Source organism: Tachypleus tridentatus, chromosome 12, assembly GCF_004210375.1.
Source record: "Tachypleus tridentatus isolate NWPU-2018 chromosome 12, ASM421037v1, whole genome shotgun sequence".
NCBI lineage: Eukaryota > Metazoa > Arthropoda > Merostomata > Xiphosura > Limulidae > Tachypleus > Tachypleus tridentatus.
This window is the reverse complement of record NC_134836.1, coordinates 127,361,279-127,382,756: the sequence shown is the minus strand read 5'-3', so window position 1 is coordinate 127,382,756 and position 21,478 is coordinate 127,361,279. Positions and strand designations below refer to the sequence as shown.

Genomic DNA, 21,478 nt, shown 5'->3' with positions numbered 1-21,478 from the left:
TGAGGCACTCTAACCCTAATTCTTTATAACTGTATTGGTTGTCCACAAATGTTCCTTTGAAATACACATCTAAAAACACAAAAAGTATATTAGGTACAAGAATGGAATGACCTCAAACTGTTATGATTTAAGTGGCTTTCTAATTGTACTGTAAGTAGTTTCAGTAGCACAGTGTTTGTACTTGTGAACACCAAATGGAGAGTTAACTGTAAGAGGAGCATGTTGTATGAGTTTGATATTTTTAATTATATGTCAGTATAGCAAGAAATGTGTAAACTCTGAGTTCATATTCTGGCTTTTCAGTAATTAATGTGTTTGTAATTAGTTGAATAGAAAGAAAATCTACATTGGACAAGTTGAAGAGCAGACACGTCATGTGACACCACAGAGTGAACATTGAAATATATTTAAATATTTTGTTTTGAATTTAAGAAGTTAGAATTTTACTGTAAAAAAATTAAATTATAAACTACGTTCTATGGTTTAATTTTGGTTTTAGTTGCTGTATAAGTAGGGCTTCTTTGATTTGTGTTTGTTTATATTTGTTTCCTTACTTAATATCTGGGTGTTTTCTGTGGTTATGTTATGTTTATTTAATTTGCAGTGTTGAAAAACATGTGAAGGTGTTTTTTTGTGTTCTTTGAATCTAGTTTCCATCCATTCTTATGCCAAATTTTCTTACATACATTAATAATAAAATTGTTTGATTAAATGTTGAATATGTGAAGGGTCATGACAAGCACCCAGCTGATGATGTAGTGTTAAAGCAGATTGTATCAGGTGGAAGGGTATGTTTTGATAATGTAATTTTTGTGAAAATGTGATTTCTCCAAACTCTTTAGGGTATATATAGTTTGTATACATAACTGTAGTACAAGGGTTACTTCAGTATAAAAATTATATATATGTGTGTGTGAATTTTCTCTTCCTTTTTTGTTGAGGTCAAACAACATTAAACATAAATCTTTAGAAGTAAGTATTAAAGCCATACAGTTCTTTGATATATTTTGTTACTTTTAATAAGCTTCTTGAAACGGGTACACATCCAAAAATTGGCAGCAAGTTAGATCCTGTCAGTGCCACTCCATTACATCTGGCGGTAAGTGGTATATCAGTTTGGACGTTGTATTGTTTATTAACTTTTGGTTTTGTTTCCAGTCACAAAATGTATTGCTTTTTTTGTGAGTCATTTACTCCATCTAGTGACCTGTGACTTGCTATGTGTGTGATTTTGACATGCATATTTTTATTATTATTGACACAAAACTTTACAGAGTAAATTATTTTGATGAATATTTTTAGAGTAATTTATTTGAGATTAAAGACATTTGAACCATATTTCTAGCCATAAAACTGAAGTCACTGGTGCCTTAAAAGCAGTGTGCCAATTGTACAGCAATATATGAATATATTTAGTAATTACTAACATCAAGCATTTGATTTTAATATAGGCATATAATGGGCATCCATCTTGCCTTAATCTGTTGACAAATAATTTCCTGGAGCTAATAGATGTGGTAGATACCTGGGGTCGTACAGCACTGGACTTAGCTGCTTTTCAAGGGCACTTTGATTGTGTTAGAGTTCTTTTGTCAGCAGGAGCAAGTGTTTTTGTCCATGATCAAGTCACGGGCCGTACACCTGTTCATTCAGCAGGTAGCTTAAACCTTATCTATTCAACTCTCATACTGACAGCTCCAGACAAAATGTCAGTTTTCCTTAAGATATACTAAATGAAACTGTCAGTGAGTGATAAACTGGTATTTTTGGTAATTGTTGTTAAAATCATGCCAAGTAGGTTTAAAGAGGTTTACTCTCAACTGCAGGAAATCAAATAATTTTGTAATGGTTTTAATTACAAACAACATTGCATCTCTTTTTTAAACAAGGAATCCTTTTAAACTGAAGATGAAATAGACAATACTCTGCTGAAAACATAATATAATAAAACATTTTATATATTAAAATATTGCCTTTTTGTTGGTTATTTATAATATTGCACAAGTATAATATAAAAACTAAATTATAAACATTTGCCATGGTTGTGCAATAAGTATATTTAAAGTTTGATAGGTATTGTAAATAAAAGCTACAATGAAGCAGGTGACATAGAATGATTTAAGATATGTTTTGTTTTGTGCTTTAAAGTAAGTTTTGAACATGTTTGATTTTTTTGTTCATACCAGATATGGAGATGTATTGAAACTTGTAGTAATACTAGATGTACATCTGTAGGGTCTCCAAAAGTGTTCTGTTTCAAGTATAAATCTAACCAAAGTTAAGAGTCACAAATATTTGTATCTCTTCCTTTTGAAGAGTATATGTCATGCTGTGTTGTAGCCAGCAGGGATGCATAATTCTTCTCATGATTCATAGCATGTGCACATTTTACTGATATCACAACAGTACAGATTGCAACATTAAGCATCTCTTGAAAACATTTTTGTCTAGTGTACAGTAGTGCGAGTGGTTGAAACAGCTGACCTCTCCATGTAACTTTTACCTCCCTTTTAGGAAAATGAGATGTTTATTGGGATACCAAAACATTTATTATTTGTGTGTTGAATAGAAGTGTAAAGATATATATATATATATATATATATTGCACTGTAACACTTAATTTGCATGGTGTCAACTAGTGTCTGTTGCTATGGAGTTGCTAATCTGTGTTTTGTCTGTGTGATCCAATTTAATAAGTAAACTCTTCTCACTTCTTTACGTGCAACAACAATAAATTATGTTGACACAAAATACAACCTCAAGCTTCTTACTAACATTAGCTCTTCAAACATATTCTGTTATCCTTCCATAATTACTTACATTTAAAACATTGAATTAAATGACATTAACTTTGAAATCTGCTGATCTTTCAAAATCTTTTCACTTAAAAATTCAGAAACAGTAATATTAAATATAAAAGAAACAGAATTAATTTTATTTTTAATTTTCCCAAAGTTGTTGTAACAAACACAGTAATTGTGATAACTATATGACAACATAATGTGAACTATTTGTGGTAACTATATGACAACATAATGTGAACTATTTTGTGGTAACTATATGACAACATAATGTGAACTATTTTGTGGTAACTATATGACAACATAATGTGAACTATTTTGTGGTAACTATATGACAACATAATGTGAACTATTTTGTGGTAACTATATGACAACATAATGTGAACTATTTTGTGGTAACTATGTGACGACGTAATGTGAACTATTTTGTGGTAACTATATGAAGACGTAATGTGAACTATTTTGTGGTAACTATATGAAGACGTACTGTGAACTATTTTGTGGTAACTATATGAAGACGTACTGTGAACTATTTTGTGGTAACTATGTGACGACGTAATGCGAACTATTTTGTGGTAACTATGTGACGACGTAATGCGAACTATTTTGTGGTAACTATGTGACGACGTAATGCGAACTATTTTGTGGTAACTATGTGATGACGTAATGCGAACTATTTTGTGGTAACTATGTGACGACGTAATGCGAACTATTTTGTGGTAACTATGTGACGACGTAACTGCGAACTATTTTCATTATAGTCACTTTCTGTTTTGGATAAATATTTCTCATACATTTGTATATAAATAACAGTATTTGTATAACAGAAATTTCTCTGATCATTGTTAGAACCCTTTAATTTTCTGATACACTAACAGAAAAGTTTACTCATATAATTCAAGTTAAAAATGTTTATGTAAGATACAAAGAGAAAAAAGTACTAGATTATACTAAATGATATGAAATTCATGTATCCTGCATGAGTTGGATAATCAAACCTGATGCTTGTTATTTTTAGCATCACAAGGACAGAAGGAATGTCTACGGCTTCTCCTTGAACACAACAACTCTTGTGAAGTGGTTGATGCTGTTGACAGATATGCGAGGTTTGTACTTTATTAGCCAACATCTGTTCCTAAAGTAATGCGTAAGAGAATAGCACTGAAAGTTTTTTCTAATACCTGAATGAATACCACGTGTAACAAGAATGAATCATGTAACCTTTGTAAGGATTACCTAAGACATTTCTGCATGTTTAGTGATATATTTATCTATTCATAGTAGTACTTGCAGTTTCTAAAAATAATTTTTCATGTTGTTACTGGTAATGAGAATTTGACAGTGATAAATAGTTTATTAATTGACAGATTATTTTTACTTTACTATAGCTAGAACAATTGTGTAAATAACAATATATATATATTGTTCTCTACTATAGCTAGAACAATTGTGTAAATAACAATGTATATATATTGTTCTCTACTATAGCTAGAACAGTTGTGTAAATAACAATATATATATTGTTCTCTACTATAGCTAGAACAATTGTGTAAATAACAATATATATATATATTGTTCTCTACTATAGCTAGAACAATTGTGTAAATAACAATATATATATATTGTTCTCTACTATAGCTAGAACAGTTGTGTAAATAACAATATATATATTGTTCTCTACTATAGCTAGAACAGTTGTGTAAATAACAATATATATATATATTGTTCTCTACTATAGCTAGAACAATTGTGTAAATAACAATATATATATATTGTTCTCTACTATAGCTAGAACAATTGTGTAAATAACAATATATATATATTGTTCTCTACTATAGCTAGAACAATTGTGTAAATAACAATATATATATTGTTCTCTACTATAGCTAGAACAATTGTGTAAATAACAATATATATATTGTTCTCTACTATAGCTAGAACAATTGTGTAAATAACAATATATATATTGTTCTCTACTATAGCTAGAACAATTGTGTAAATAACAATATATATATATTGTTCTCTACTATAGCTAGAACAATTGTGTAAATAACAATATATACATATATATTGTTCTCTACTATAGCTAGAACAGTTGTGTAAATAACAATATATACATATATATTGTTCTCTACTATAGCTAAAACAGTTGTGTAAATAACAATATATATATATATTGTTCTCTACTATAGCTAAAACAGTTGTGTAAATAACAATATATATTATATATTGTTCTCTACTATAGCTAAAACAGTTGTGTAAATAACAATATATATTATATATTGTTCTCTACTATAGCTAGAACAATTGTGTAAATAACAATATATATATATATTGTTCTCTACTATAGCTAGAACAATTGTGTAAATAACAATATATATATATTGTTCTCTACTATAGCTAGAACAATTGTGTAAATAACAATATATATATTGTTCTCTACTATAGCTAGAACAATTGTGTAAATAACAATATATATATTGTTCTCTACTATAGCTAGAACAATTGTGTAAATAACAATATATATATATATTGTTCTCTACTATAGCTAGAACAATTGTGTAAATAACAATATATATATATATTGTTCTCTACTATAGCTAGAACAGTTGTGCAAATAACAATATATATTATATATTGTTCTCTACTATAGCTAGAACAGTTGTGCAAATAACAATATATATTATATATTGTTCTCTACTATAGCTAGAACAGTTGTGCAAATAACAATATATATATATATTGTTCTCTACTATAGCTAGAACAGTTGTGCAAATAACAATATATATATATATATTGTTCTCTACTATAGCTAGAACAGTTGTGCAAATAACAATATATATATATATTGTTCTCTAATATAGCTAGAACAGTTGTGCAAATAACAATATATATATATTGTTCTCTACTATAGCTAGAACAGTTGTGTAAATAACAATATATATATTGTTCTCTACTATAGCTAGAACAATTGTGCAAATAACAATATATATATATTGTTCTCTACTATAGCTAGAACAGTTGTGCAAATAACAATATATATATATATATATTGTTCTCTATATAGCTAGAACAGTTGTGCAAATATATATATATATATATATATTGTTCTCTACTATAGCTAGAACAGTTGTGCAAATGACAATATATATATATATATATATTGTTCTCTACTATAGCTAGAACAGTTGTGCAAATGACAATATATATATATATATATATTGTTCTCTACTATAGCTAGAACAGTTGTGCAAATGACAATATATATATATATATATATATTGTTCTACTATATAGAACGATATATATATATATATATATATATATATATATTGTTCTCTACTATAGCTGGAACAGTTTTGTAAATGAAAAGCTGTTGAACATGTGTGTGTGTGTGTGTGTGTATATTCATCCCTATATATTTTTATGTATGTAATTAAAAGTTAAATTACTAACATTCCTCAGCATGGTATAAATATTTGGTAACAGTTATGTGTATTATTCTGTGATTTTATGCTTATAAATCTACTTTATTAAAAGATTTTAACCTGGCAATCATATTGCTCGATTATCAGTTTATGGGTTCGAAACCCTGTAAGGGCATTATAATTTAACAGTCAATCCCACTATTTGTTGATAAGGGGTGGCTCAAGAATTGGTGGTGAGCAGTTTTGGCTCACTATCTAAATTAGGGAGTGATAGCACAAATAAACCCTCCTGTAGCATTGTGAGAAATCCATGAGAAAATATACCTAAAAATATAATCTTAGCTCAGTGCTTACCATTAATTAATCTACTGAAAATTGTTTTCATGCAAAATAATTAAGTTGTTGGAAATAAGTTGTAGTGCTGGATTTAATCTTCAGTGAGCAGTGTTAACTTGTTGTACATTTAAAGTTCACAAAGTGTCACTGTAAAAATGAACTGAATGTATTTCTGTTTTAAAATTTCCAAGATTTTAAAGCTATCAAAAGTATATCATCTGAAAGGTATGATTGTTCATTTCTGTGCAGTCTGTTTACCACATATCTTTCTTTTCTAATTTCTAAACCTTTAGTTATCACATAATTAATACTTCTTGATTGCACTGCTTTGTATAAACTAAGAGTATTGAGGTTTTTGTATGCTGTGTATAAAGGTAAGAAATTAGTTGTATTGTTTCTTTAGCTGGTTTTTACTGCTGTTTTTGTACTTATTTTAGCATTACCATTTTTTTTCACAAAATTATTCTGTTTGTATTTTGAAATAATAAACTTGCAGTGCACTTTGTCTCAGTACGTACTCAAAGCTTCTACTTTTTCTAAACAGCTGCACAGTTTCTAGAGATGGATACAGAGTACTTTCATAAATAATATATTATACATAAATATCTGTTTGTGTTGTTTTAACAATATAAAAATGGTTTTATTGCAAAATGTCTTTGAAATGAGGCTAGCAACTGACATTTGTTATTGCTAATAGCTTGTGTAGAACATGGCCTTGAGATCAATGGTTATGAGCATATTGCATAAATGTCATAATTTATAGCTGTGTCATTTGTTTTTTATTTATTCTTTGTTTCATTGTGCAGTTAATTTATCAAAATATTTTAATTTGTGCTTAAAAATATTGATTAGTTATTATGCTGTGTTTGAAATGTCTGAGTTTGTGATACAATGCTGTTTATTTGTTGTCAAATCAATGGATACAAACTCAAATGTGACCTGTATAAATGACATCAGGTTGAACAGAGTTAATTATTCCTGTGAATAAATTAGTTGTGGTTTGAGGAAATAATGTGGCCAGTCTTTAGAAACTTTCAGCTCCTATATATTCATATGCATAGCTGAGTCTTTATTGAATGAAAGAAATCTGTGATAACAAGAATTGCTGTTGACAACAATCAGGACAGAAATACATATTAAATTTTTATTTTAGGTTGCTTTGTACTCATACAGACAGAATTTGTTTTATAGAACACCACTGATGCAGGCTGTTCTCTATGGACACACAGAGTGTGTACTGCTGTTACTTAGCCATGGAGCATCTGTCACTGCTGTTGATACAAATAGAAGAACTGCACTGTTTCGAGGGGTAAGACTGTTAACACTAATAAATACTCCATTGTGAAATATCAGACTCTGCCTGTATTTTTAAAAGTCAGTGTCACATGAAGTAGAAATATTTCATACCCAAATTACAGATGTTAAATATATAAAATGCTATTACCATCTGAATGAACAAACAGAATGCTTCTTTTACTTTGTTAATAGATCTGTAGATATCTCAAAGAACTAATGATCTAATAACTACACAAAATTCATTTTTTCCATGAGTAAGTAAGTAGACCTCTGCATATCATACCCTGATATTTACTTAATAAAGATGCATTTTCATACTGGCTAGATCACTGTTTCCAACTGTGTAACCACAAAATAAACATCAAACTTTCCATACTGTAAATTTGATGCTTTGTGTATCTTCATAAAAAATTACAAAGTTCTTGGTAAATATTACAAGTGTTTTGTACTCAAAAGAATCACTATAAGTGTTTTTTATCTTATGAATATGCGAAGTTGGTGTGTTGACTGCTCCAAGTGCAAATTTATTTTCATGTTAAGATTAAAATTACTTTTCTGTTAATTTTCAGATTTTGTTAATGTAATTTAATAAACCTTCTAAATAAATGTGAAACTTTTATCAGTAAGACTTTTATTTGTTATTTTTTCTACCCTAAATATTGTTTTTCTTTGTTAAGGCTGTGACTGGGCATGAAGATTGTGTGGGTGCATTAATTCAAAATGGAGCTTTTGGAGGTCACAGAGACATCCTCGGAAAAACACCATTTCATCTTGCTGCTGCGTGTGGTAACGTGGGAGTTCTTGGTGCCCTTCTACAATCTCACTCGACCAACGGGCTGTTAGACAAGGCAAGTTTTACCCCTCTTCACTGGGCTTGTTATGGTGGTAAGTTTTGTCATTTCTTCCTATCAGTATCCTGGTTCTTTGTAACATAATTTTTAAATAAACATTTTTATATGTATTAATTCTAATCTTTAATTCCTTGACTTAGGTGTAAGTGATGTGGTGTGTACATAACTTTATTATTCTTGTTTTTTACTGCACTTAAAAAATAAAAGAATACACAGTGTAAAATTTATTAACTGACCATTGGCCACTTTGTGTACATGAATGTACACTATTAAAGGACAGGTAGTTTTAAGTAACATTAAACAAAGTCACTTGAGACCCCTGTAGCTAACCTGTATGACTACTACTGTACCTCAAACTTGCACATCCCACTACTTTTTGTCTTTGAATTGGACATGGTTACAAAACACCCTGGAACATATAAAGTTGCTATTCAATAGTGTTTTTTTATGGAAAGTACTAGAAAATTGATGTTGAGTTCTGGGATGAATTTTGCTTGTCATTTCTGACAGAAGAGTACTGTTGTTGTTTTTTATACTTTTGTAGTGTGTAGGATATGACCTTTCCAGAAGATATCCATGATAATGACTTAAGTATTTTCAGTGTATCAGCATTCTGAGAAATTCTAAAGTAATAACAAACACCATTTTAAAAAAAACATGTCAAGACCATAGAAGTTGGGTTTCTTAAAATAAATTTGGAAAAGGTTCTGTTATGAAGCTTTTATGTTAAAAGTACACTACTACTACTAATCCATCTGGTGTAGGAAGAAGACAGTTTTCTAGTGTACCTTTCAATGTTCCATTCCCACCAAATTCTGTTGGTGTTACTTCTGATAACTTGACCATGTTTTCAAATGGAATTTGCACAATACTCATCTCGCTCTTAAGCAGCTTCAAGTATTTTGATAGTTGAAGGATATGTTGTGGAAACAGCTTACGTACATGTGACTTGTGGTTATTTTCAAAACAGAATATTTTTCTTTATTATTTGGTATAAGTAGTTATGCACTTGTGGATTGCCTTTTTTACTGTCCTCTGTGTTTATGAATCCTCACCTTATAGAAGATACTACACCCTTACTATGGGTGGACTACTGCCTGTTGCAGGACTCTTTCTGAATGGTCCTGGTACACCACGTTGATCCATATTTCTTTGTTTTACAATGATAGTAAGTAGACAGGATATCCCCATTTTTGAAACACAAAATTCCCAATGTAAGCATGAATTTATGTTCTTAGTGTATGAATATTTTGCAGCAGAAAGCATCTTTACTTAACTTTTCTCAAAATCAGTTAATTTGTGGAAACATCACAATACCTACAAAACACCAAGTATTGTAAAAAATGTGACTTTATGTTAACTATAGTTTAACTTCACTACCTTAACAAGTTAATGCAAATTTAAAACAGCTATTGATATATAATTAGTGTTATGTAAGTTACATATAGGTGTGATTTCAGTAAATACAGGTGAGCTTAGTAAATGTATCTTTCCTGTGGGATTATTTTGTATTTCTTGGTTCACTACTGTGGGGTATTTACAATTTTAAAAATTATGGAGCCCTGGACTGGGCTCTAACCTGCATTGCATAAATTCTGTACAGTTTCAAGTTTAATATATGATCATACATGAATAATACCTTCTGTAACATGTTTAATAGTCTATTAAACTTAATTTGTCAGTTTTAGTTCTGAGAAGTTTTTATTAAAACCATAATATCTAGTTATATAAACTAGTTAACCTGCTTGACCATTGACTTTGTACATTAATCTGAGGACATCTACTTTCTGGGCAGAAAGTATAGGTCTGACCATAAGATACAGGTCACTTCTGTTGGTGATGGGGGAAGAACTCTATTCATTTTAGGGTTAAAAGATCAAGATATGACATAATACAGATTTTTGTTAAGAAGAAAGCACCAGTACAAAATACAGAAACACCCGACGTTTATGTACACACCAGAAACACCCCACGTTTTTGTACACTCCAAAACAAAATACGTTATGGTTGTAGAAATGAATCACTGTACTGATGAATATTGTCTTGTGTACTCAGAACTCAAACTGACTTTTGTCATATTTTAATTTAATTTTTTAATCTTTTTGTCTATTGAGACTAAGAAAAAAAGAGTTTTGGACTTAAATCACTATTCTTCCATTCGAAGCTAGATTTATGTGCACAGTAGACTTCTCTACATCTGTATGTGTTCAGAATAAAAAGACTGTAGAAAATCACAGAAAGATGATTTTGTGACATACTTTTCAAAAAGTAATAAACACTTAAGTATTTGTTAATAGTTAAATTACTGGACCTTGAATGAGTTAAGTTACATTAATTTGTTTTATATCTTAGACTGTGCCAAGGTTGAAAGCTTTCAGATGCTATCTGAGGAAAACTTCCATATTAATAATACTACTATTTTTGTCCTAAGTGTTTTTATTGTTTTATTAAAGTTTTAGGCTTCATATGTCTTGTGTATTATTTGTTGAGAAAATTATATCTTCACATTTCACTGTACACACGTTTAGTGTTAGTACAAACATTTGTTCTTGTAGGTATGTTTTTGATATGTTAAAAGCAAGCTGGTCATGGGTTTATCTAACTATATAAACATTTTCTTTGCATCTGTTTTCTTAACGTAGTAATGCATGAAAATATTTGTTTTAGGTCATGAAAGCTGTGTAGAACTTGTTCTTGAACACTGCAAGATTTCTAATTTTATTGGAAATAAATTTTCTCCACTTCACTGTGCAGTGTAAGTATACTTTGTATTTATTACCTGTGTGTGTGTTTTAAGCAAAATGGATCGATTCACAAAAGTGTTGCTTAGTTGTATTAAAATAGCATTTTTGTAAATGTTAAGTAACACAGATGTTTTATTTAAAGATCTGCATTAGTGTTTAATTATGATCAGTTTCTAAAATTGAAGGAAATGGTCGTATGAAGCATTTGGAGAATTACATTCTTTCATAGTCTTTTATCCATGTTATGTATATGATTTTGTTATCAATAAGTAACTACACACACACACACACACTGTGATTGGGAGGTTGTACAGACATTCTGTAAATCACATGATGTACCTAAACAACAAAATCTACATCGAATGTAAGGAGACATTTTATATGGTTGCACATACATAGTGCCACAACTATAAAATAAACCCCAATAATTTCATCACACTAACTGTTAATAGTTTTTGAAGTTGTCTGGACACAAAGAAATCTTCAATAATAAAGGATCCTTTCGTGAACTAGAATAGAATTAATTTATAATAATTATACATTATTTCAACAAACTAATATTGTGACCATATTTTTGAGACATTTTCTGATAACCCAGAGATTTGTTAGTTTTTATCGTGGTCAAATCAACAAAACAGAAACTAAGCATGTGCACAGAGAAATAATGAAATGCGTGCATGAAAATAACGCATACAGGTATTCAGTTCATACAAATATTTAAGTTTACTCTTTATAATTCCCCAAAGTAATTTTCTCAGTCATGTACAACACATCAAACTTTGAGATGATACTAAATCTTTTATTGTCCTCCTTTCTCCATAATCAATGTGTAGGTTTAAGAAGCTCTTTTAAGCAAAACTTCAGTTTAAGTAAGTGTTTACTCCTCGTATATGAATGTTGATTGGATGTAAAGGAGTCCAGCAAGTCAGTTCAACATTAAGTAAAACTTTACTAACACTACATCACCACTGGTTAGATGTGAAGAACTACACTAAGCTCCTCCTACGTCACTGTTGATTGGATGTAAAGGACTCCAGCAAGTCAGTTCAACATTAAGTAAAACTTTACTAACACTACATCACCACTGGTTAGATGTGAAGAACTACACTAAGCTCCTCCTACGTCACTGTTGATTGGATGTAAAGGACTCCAGCAAGTCAGTTCAACATTATTAAGTAAAACTTTAACTCTACGTCACACACATGTTTATGGTTTATGATCCTTCTATTGCACTTGGCTGAGTAACTGTTTACTCTTGTTTTGTCTAGATTTTAAATGTTTTTGTGTTTTGAAGGTCAATTTTGGTGCAATATGATTTAATGTTACAAGTAGTACACCTTTCATGTGATTAGAAAGAATTGTTTTTTAATGTCTGGAAACTTCATGGATTTTATTATTGGTTTATAACTGTAAAACAGTATTAAGATTACTCGTTGTCATTAGTGTCATGTATGTTATATATTACACACACTTTTGTTGTCAAAGTTCTCACTAGCTTCTGATGTATTTGTTGTTCACGTGTGCACTTTCGTACTGTTTCACTGGGTAATATGAGGCTGTTTATCTTGGTCCAGAACTCATGGCTTTGTTTTATTGTAACATACCTACCCTTTCAGATGAGAGCCAAGTATAGTTGTGACAGAATTATTTTTGCAAGTTTTATGTGAAGACGTACAAGTTAAATGTATATATAGCCATAGATGTATTTGAGCCTTCACAGCTAATACTGCGTATGAATATTGTTGGACAGAATTTAGTTTTTTTGTATCAGCTTTGAAAATGACTTCCAAAATAAAATTCTGTGACACAAATCCATATTTAGTACAAACTTGACTTTGTTAGTTAAAATATATTTAGATGTATTGTTCAAAAAATGTTAGCATGATAACTTGCTAACTTCTGAAGCCTCGTTACTTATACTTAATTGAAATATGCATGTATCCAAATGAAACTGTATTGTCACTAAAATCAGTTGTATAAAAGATAAAGAACTAATGATCAGGAGAACAGAAACTTATGGTTTTATGAATTGTTTATTTTCAGGTTATACTGTTGTGAAACTGATGTAGTTTGATCTCACTTATTTGGAAACTGTTAAATACTCTTTTACTAAAAATTTTATTATTTTATTAAATGGCTGAAGTATTTCTGTTAGGAGGAATTAGTAACCATAAGGCTCAAAGTTAATATACAAGTTAACAGTTTCATAAGTATTGTATAATGAAGTTCTGTAATTTAAAAAAATAATTAAATCATTGTTGAAAGTTAAATCTGTGCCATGTTACAAAAGTACTGTTTACTTCATCATTCATTTATTTGACTTCCACCCTAAACTTTATAATATGTAAAGAAATCTGTAACAAGAAGTACTTTGTAATTTTCAGCAACTTGCGCTTTCTTTAGCATGAATTTCAGAGCATGGTCCTATGAATGCTAACTTTAAAATATTCTATAACTGTTGAAACTTGTTGTTTTGTGATGTAATGTATTACAATCTGTTTTGTTTTATTAATATTATGTTGATCACGGCATGTGGACTAACTCCTCCATTTTAATAATGTGTTTTCCTCCTACCACGCATGCCTCTTGTGACTGCAGTAGCAACCCGTAAGTAATAATTGTGTATGTGTTTTCATACCCTTTTTTGTGTTTATCTGATTTAATTCTGTAAAAAGTATTATGAAAGCCAACCAGTTTTTTTATTTCTCTTTATTTTTTAATATCTATTTTGTATAAAAGTGAATAGAGAATAATATAAGGCTATTTGTTATTTTTAACAAACAGTGAAAGTTGAACCAAAATATCTGTCTCTTCATGATTTCCTTATTTTGATCTTTCTATCCATTTTACTGTTAGTTTTAACGGTATATAAAATTTTGGTAATAGAACTTTTCTTGAATAATACAGTGTTCAACGAGTCTTCTATCAGTCATATTGAAGTGAAAGGGCCTTAGAAATTGTTGATTTAATGAAATAATTAGTAAATACATCTTTGCAGTGACTGACTTTTATGTATAGTTTCACACCAGTCTTCTGATTGTAGGATTACGGAAACTCTTTATAGTACAAATTTATTATGTTCTACAGTTTTATGCTATGGTAATAAAACATCATAAAGCTACAGGTTACTTTAACTAACAACGCCCCAAGACCAATTAGCTGTTGATGCGTGGTACTGTGAGGTAACGTGGCTGCTGACGTGTGTACTGGGAGATCACTTGGGTTATTAACTGCTCAATTTTAAAGGAAATATGAAAAGAACATGCCTAAATATTGCTTTTGGTGCATTGCGTGGTATTTGAATGCAGCGCTGATTAAACTTAGTTGTTTTTGACGTCAGAATACTAAGTCTTTAACTGTATATAAATTCTGAACTTAAATTGCCAATATTGACAACCTACAATATAAAATAACCTCACATCTTTTCAATTGGGTGAGGTATGGCTTATATACTGAATCAAAGACAGTGGCCCTTTCACTTTTCTCCAATATTTAGAAATAATCCTTTATACACACATTTATTTCAGTGTATTGTGTATTAATTGTCAAAAGACTACCATGTTTTTTTGAAACCTTATTTCAAGGAGGTAGGTTGTGTCTTTGGCTGCTTGAAATTTATTTTTTTGGGACCTAAATTCAGATTTTTTTCACTGAACTTGATAAGTTGTGGTATTCTATGGTGTCAATATCTTAACTTATTATTTTTTGGTGATTAAATTGTGTATATAAAGCCTTAAAATGTAATTTGTTTCATATCCTTTGCTTGCAAAATATAAAAACTCTTAACAACAAAGATCATGGGTTGAAAAGATAAGTTTGTTTTACTTCTTCATTTATTGTTCTATATTCTAAGTAACATTTATTGTTCTATATTCTAAGTAAAATGAGTTTAATATATTAAATCTGAATAGTAATAATGCATATTAATGGAAATGTGGTTGTATATTACAAGATACTGATCCACAAAACCCACAGCCAAAACTGTCACTTTGTAAAGACAATAGGTCAGTTTTATATTCTTGTACATGGTAACATGACTGCATGTACACTGGATCAATACAAGTTATGTGATCTTAGCCAGCCATGACTGGTAGGTCAATATAAAAAAAAGAAATAATAAATATATTTAAATATATAATGTTATGAGATTCAAGCTACCTAGACTAAATATTTATATTTTCATGTTATAATTTATAATCATTCTAGCATGAAATAAAACATTTGGTTTCTCATTTTTTTATGATGGGTATGAGATTAGTGAAATTGACAGACCCCACATAGTCAGAGTAGAGAAATAAATAAAATATAAAGTCTTACTGAAAACAAATGTTTGAAATGTATTTAGGAGTTTTTTTAGAGATTACACAAATATTTGAGATTTTGAGGACAAAGAATAGTTTTTTTAATCATAACACGCATATATTGTATCAAAAGTTATAATGTAAGTACTTACTGTGAGTTCAGGTGTCATATGGGGTTGTGAGTTCAGATGGCTTTTAACACATGGAACTGTGAGCTAAGGTGGCTGTTGACATATGGGGTTGTGAGTTCAGATGGTTTTTAACACATGGAACTGTGAGTTAAGGTGGCTCTTGATATATGGAGTTGCGAGTTCAGATGGTTTTTAACACATGGAACTGTTGAGTTTACAGAGATGCCAACCATTACGATTTGAGCATAATCATTACGATTTTGGTGTATACATTATGACTGTATGCTCATACAGACAAATATTACGACTTGTTGCAACTCCCAAATTATTATATATTATATAGGCCTATACAATAAAGTGATAAATTGTTCCCCCAAAGCATGAAAGGGGTGAAAAGAAAATTTCTAGTGAGATACAAATAAATTTTGATAATAAATAAAAGACATAGTCCAAATGGCTACTTGCGATAATTATGTTTGTGCTTGAAATAATAAAAAATATTTGTATCTCCATCGTCTACCAATAGTTTGAGTGCGATGCTTCTCCATACTGGGTACATGGGGGAATCCATAGTTACATCATCAGTGTTTGTTGGCACTTGTCTCACATAGATGGGTATTTCTTGTTTTCTAAGCGGCATAGAAACACCAATGTGATTGTTCACAAGATGGAAAAAAAGAGGCTTTGTTCACCAGATTGTCTTGTTTCTGGCAAATCTAAAAGGACTAAAACTGTGAATCAAAAATTTAGGAAAGAGTATAGTGCAAAATATACAGTCATTGGATCAAAAGTCAGTGACAGTCATGCGTTTTTTACAGTTTGTAACATAGATTTTTCTCTGGCACATGGCGGGATAACCGATTGTTCCAGACATACAAAATCGGCATCTCATCAACCAAAGGCTGAGGCGAAGACAAAAATGATGCAGATAACAACATTTATGAGTAAGAATTCAGAATATGAAACTATAAATGCAGAAGTGATGTTTACACAATTCGTCATTGCTCATAATTTACCCCTAGTTGTAGCCGATCATGCAGGACATCTATTCAGAAAAATGTTCCCAGACTCTGATATAGCGAAAAAACATGGCTGTGCTAGAACCAAAACTACAGCCATTGTACAAATGTTGAGTTGTGAAGATAACAAAATGATTTCAAGCATACTTGCCAACATTGTTTACAGTTTAGCCACAGATGGATCCACAGACATGGATGATTCAAAACTGTATACTGTAGTTGTAAGATATCTGTACGGGCTCTGTCTACAATCATTATGCTCAGTCATTTGATATAGTTGGCATCTCTGAGTTTAGATGGATATTAATACATGAAGCTTGGAGATTAGGCACCTATTGACACAGGTATTACCACTTCACACTGTTAGATGTTTGGGCTGTTAGTACATGGTGCTGTGAGACCACATGGGTATTAACACATCATACTATCAGATTCTTTGGCAGTTAATAATACATGGTACTGTGATGTCATGTGGGTATTAATAAATCATGCTATCATATATTTTGGTTATTAATATTAATATATATACACACCATGTAATTGAATAGCTTTAAAAAGGGCCTGGCAATCCGTAATCTGAGGGTCGCGGGTTCGCGCCCGCGTCGCGCTAAACATGCTCGCCCTCCCAGCCGTAGGGGTGTATAATGTGACGGTCAATCCCACTATTCGTTGGTAAAAGAGTAGCCCAAGAGTTGGTGGCGTGTGGTGATGACTAGCTGCCTTCCCTCTAGTCTTACACTGCTAAATTAGGGACGGCTAGCACAGATAGCCCTCGAGTAGCTTTGTGCGAAATTCCAAAAAACAAAACAAACAAACAACAAACAGCTTTAAAAAAAGAAAAAGGAAATGTAAAATAATTTGGTTTTTAATGCATGGTTCTGTGAAGTGGGTGGCTGTTAGCACATGGTTCTGTGAAGTGGGTGGCTGTTAGCACATGGTTCTGTGAAGTGGGTGGCTGTTAGCACGTGGTTCTGTGAAGTGGGTGGCTGTTAGCACGTGGCGCTGTGAAGTGGGTGGCTGTTAGCACGTGGCGCTGTGAAGTGGGTGGCTGTTAGCACATGGTTCTGTGAAGTGGGTGGCTGTTAGCACATGGTACTGTGTGGTCAGGTAGTTGTTAATGCATATTTAATACTGTAAGATTGTAGCTGTTGCTACATTCAGAGGTATCATAAAGTCAAGCTGTCCATATAAATAAGCATGCTATTTGGTCAGGTAATTGTTGTCATCCCATGGATACATGTAAGCTTAAGGACATAATTCAAAAATCCCTAGTTTTATCCCTGTGGTTAAACAATGCAGAATTGGCCCCTTGTTTATCTTTGCACTTTAAAAGTTTTTAAGACACACTAACAATCTTTTTCATGGACTGGTCTCACCCATTCCCTCTTTGATCCATGGAAGAAGAAAGTTGAGATGAACTGCTTTAAACACAGACTTTGTTTATATGTTTTCAACTCCATGTGACAATGAAACATTTTTCTTCTTTAACTGACTTGCCCAGGTGTATGAAATTATAACTAAACACAACAAATAACATTTCTTTAATTACAGTTGTATTATTTAATATAAGGATGCACACATTCCATTTTGATGTAAATTCGAGTATTTTGTTATTGATTATATGTAACAAAAACAGCAATTTTTGATGTAAGATGTTAAGAAATTATTACTTAGTTTACTTTATTGTTGTTTGTGTGTAGTGTTATGGATAAATGTAGCTGGCAATTAATTAGAACTTCCAACTTAAATTATTCAGTGGGCAAAAGCAACACTCTGTATGTGAGACTTACATTTAATGGGTGGGTTGATGTTTAACAGCAAACTTCAGCTTAAAACAAGGTTCATGTCTGACACTGCACAAAGTGACTATATTTCAAGAAAACTTTCATCATTGGATAACAGGTGTAAGTTGTAGTAATTTTGTATCCTTTTCTAATAATACATTTTTGTTAAGTGTGTGATTAACATAATTTGTTGCTGGTTAATCAGTTAATTTTTTTTTACACTCTAACACTTAGATTAAAAGTAGGAAGCTTTCATTTCTTAATGTAATCTATATGTATGTGAAATGTACATTTGTTAGCTCTCTTGACTCATCTGAGCTTTGTGGGCCAACCTCAAACACAATTTGTATGTAACAGTAGTATGAACTATGGGAAATGTTCTGAGGAGTTCTAGCCCGGCATGGCCAGCTGGGTTAAGGCATTCAACTCGTAATCTGAGGGCCACAGGTTTAAATCTCTGTCGCACCAAACATGCTTGCTCTTTCAACCGTGGTGGCATTATAATGTGAGGGTCAATTCCACTATTCGTTGGTGAAAGAGTAGCCCAAGTGTTGTCAGTGGATGGTGATGACTAGCTGTCTTCCCTCTAGTCTTACACTGCTAAATTAGGGACAGCTAGTGCAGATAGTCTGTGTGTAGCTTTGTGCGCAATTCATAACAAACAAACAATCTAAGGAAGTTAAAAATGAACTTAACCCTGTTTATATTTTGTAAAGTTTCTTGGTTAATTGTTCCCAACATATTGAATCAACCTCAAACAATCTTGTCAGATTGATACTTTATACAGTGTTGAATATTCTAAATACATTCTAGGTCAAAATATGGTTGGTGAGATGTAGGGTGGGATCACCTGAAAATCTTTACTTGTTGGTAGATGGAAAACAAACTATAAATGTTGTTTACGAAGCTTTGTTATAATTTTAATATTTTGAGATAAAGTTGATGTTCAAGTTATCACTTTGAAATATATGATCACTGTTAACCCTTAACCAGCAGGAATGTTGTGGATAGCAGCATCAGTTGAAGATGGCTGCTGTTTGAGGGTTAAACTTGCATTGTTTTACTAATTAAGTTTAAATATTCACTGTCAGTTGACAGGTATCCTGACATGTGACAAAATAAAGCTAAAAATACCTTTATAAAAACGTTTTAGATAATACAGTCACAGCAGTCCTTTCCTAAACTGGAAACCTGAATGACATAACTCAGAATTTATTTATTATTAAAAATCTATTGGCCGCTGAGGAAAAATTAATCCAGGAGATTTTTAAATAAAAACTTTTTACCCAATGATGCTGCAAAATGTTTTTTTAAATTAGTAGTTGTAATATAATTATTTAACAAGAAGTGGTACAGATTGCAAACTGTTTGCAACATGGTTTATAGAATAGGTAGATATGGATAGCCTTCATCACAACTTAGAAATACAGAACACTACAGAGAAAATAAAGATATTAAAATTATTTACTATAGAAGTGATAAAGTTAATAAAGTTATTACAAAAGGAAAGTAAAAATAAAAGGGATTAAGTTATATTTATTTTGAGGTTTAGAGTTTTAGCACATGATGTTACAAAGATGTGTTTACACGTATTGTGCCAATGTAATGCATTAAATAATGCGCCAAATCAACCATGAGAAAATATTTTATCAAGTGTTATGTTTTTTAATCCTGTTAATAACTATTATTTCATGTAAAAGTTGAGTTTGGGAAATGTAAAGTCATTTATGCTTCAGTAAAAATGTTTTTGTGGTATTGAGAAATATCACACCTGTAACATCCCCAAACAAAATCATCACATGGGGTGTTACTTCTGCTACATTGTGTGTAATTAAACATTTTTATAAGTTATCTGTTCCCCTTTAAATTTGTGGCATGTATAACATTTAGTTCCCCTGAATCTTAGGTTTCAAGGCAGTGAAACCTGTACAGAACTGCTACTAAACCATTTTGGAAAGGAGATTGTACACCTACGAGACAAGAAAAGCAGGTATGGTTACTCTATAGCATTTGTACATTTATAGTGGAATAATTTGTTGTAATATTGTATCCATCAGTTATAATAAATATCTTTACTTTGTAGTGAAAGCCAACAAAAAATTGGCATGTAATACATGGAGTCAGTTTATGGTAAATGTCCTTTTCATATAATTTTTATGTATGAACATAAAGTAATCTTTAGTGATGTCGAGAAAACCCACTTGTAGAGAAATCTATATGCAAAAACGGCTTGTTTGGGTTGAGAAAATATTTTACATAGAAGAGCAAACAACGTTTCGACCTTCTTCGGTCATCGTCAGGTTTTAACACCGCCCTCTACATTCCGACACTCAGTTACACAACCCCTTCCAAACATATGGTCAGCTTCCGGTCAGTTACCTCTTTTTTTGTGAACCTGACGATGACCGAAGAAGGTTGAAACATTGTTTGCTCTTCTATGTAAAATATTTTCTCAAGCCAAACGAGCCGTTTTTGCATATATAAAGTAATCTTTAATATCATAGTATGATAGAAACCCTTGTCAATTTTTGATAGTTTTGAAACATTCAATATTAGTTCTACTGTATAGGTAGGGTTAAAAAATTAAGTACAATTTATGACCACATACCTTTCAATCGATTTTATTTCCAAGAAAACCCGTAATTTTCTTAACTTATTGCAAGATGTCATATTTGTGATATATATTTGTTAACACACAAAACTGTCTCAATCACCTATTGCATACTTTACCCAGATTGACTTGATAGTCACCCAACACAACTTGTTTTCTCACAAACTTGTCTACTT

The 21,478-nt window shown here is 31.1% G+C and overlaps 1 pseudogene across 1 annotated transcript in view; it reads left to right on the top strand.

Annotated features, from left to right (window-relative positions):
- LOC143234649 (uncharacterized) overlaps positions 1-21,478 on the top strand; it is a 58,948-nt pseudogene that overhangs the window by 19,045 nt on the left and 18,425 nt on the right. Inside the window, exons 13-19 of the transcript XR_013018744.1 lie at positions 1,025-1,099; positions 1,452-1,656; positions 3,820-3,907; positions 7,757-7,874; positions 8,539-8,746; positions 11,380-11,467; positions 20,598-20,681. The product of XR_013018744.1 is annotated as an uncharacterized LOC143234649 (transcript). The remainder of the gene's footprint in view (positions 1-1,024; positions 1,100-1,451; positions 1,657-3,819; positions 3,908-7,756; positions 7,875-8,538; positions 8,747-11,379; positions 11,468-20,597; positions 20,682-21,478) is intronic.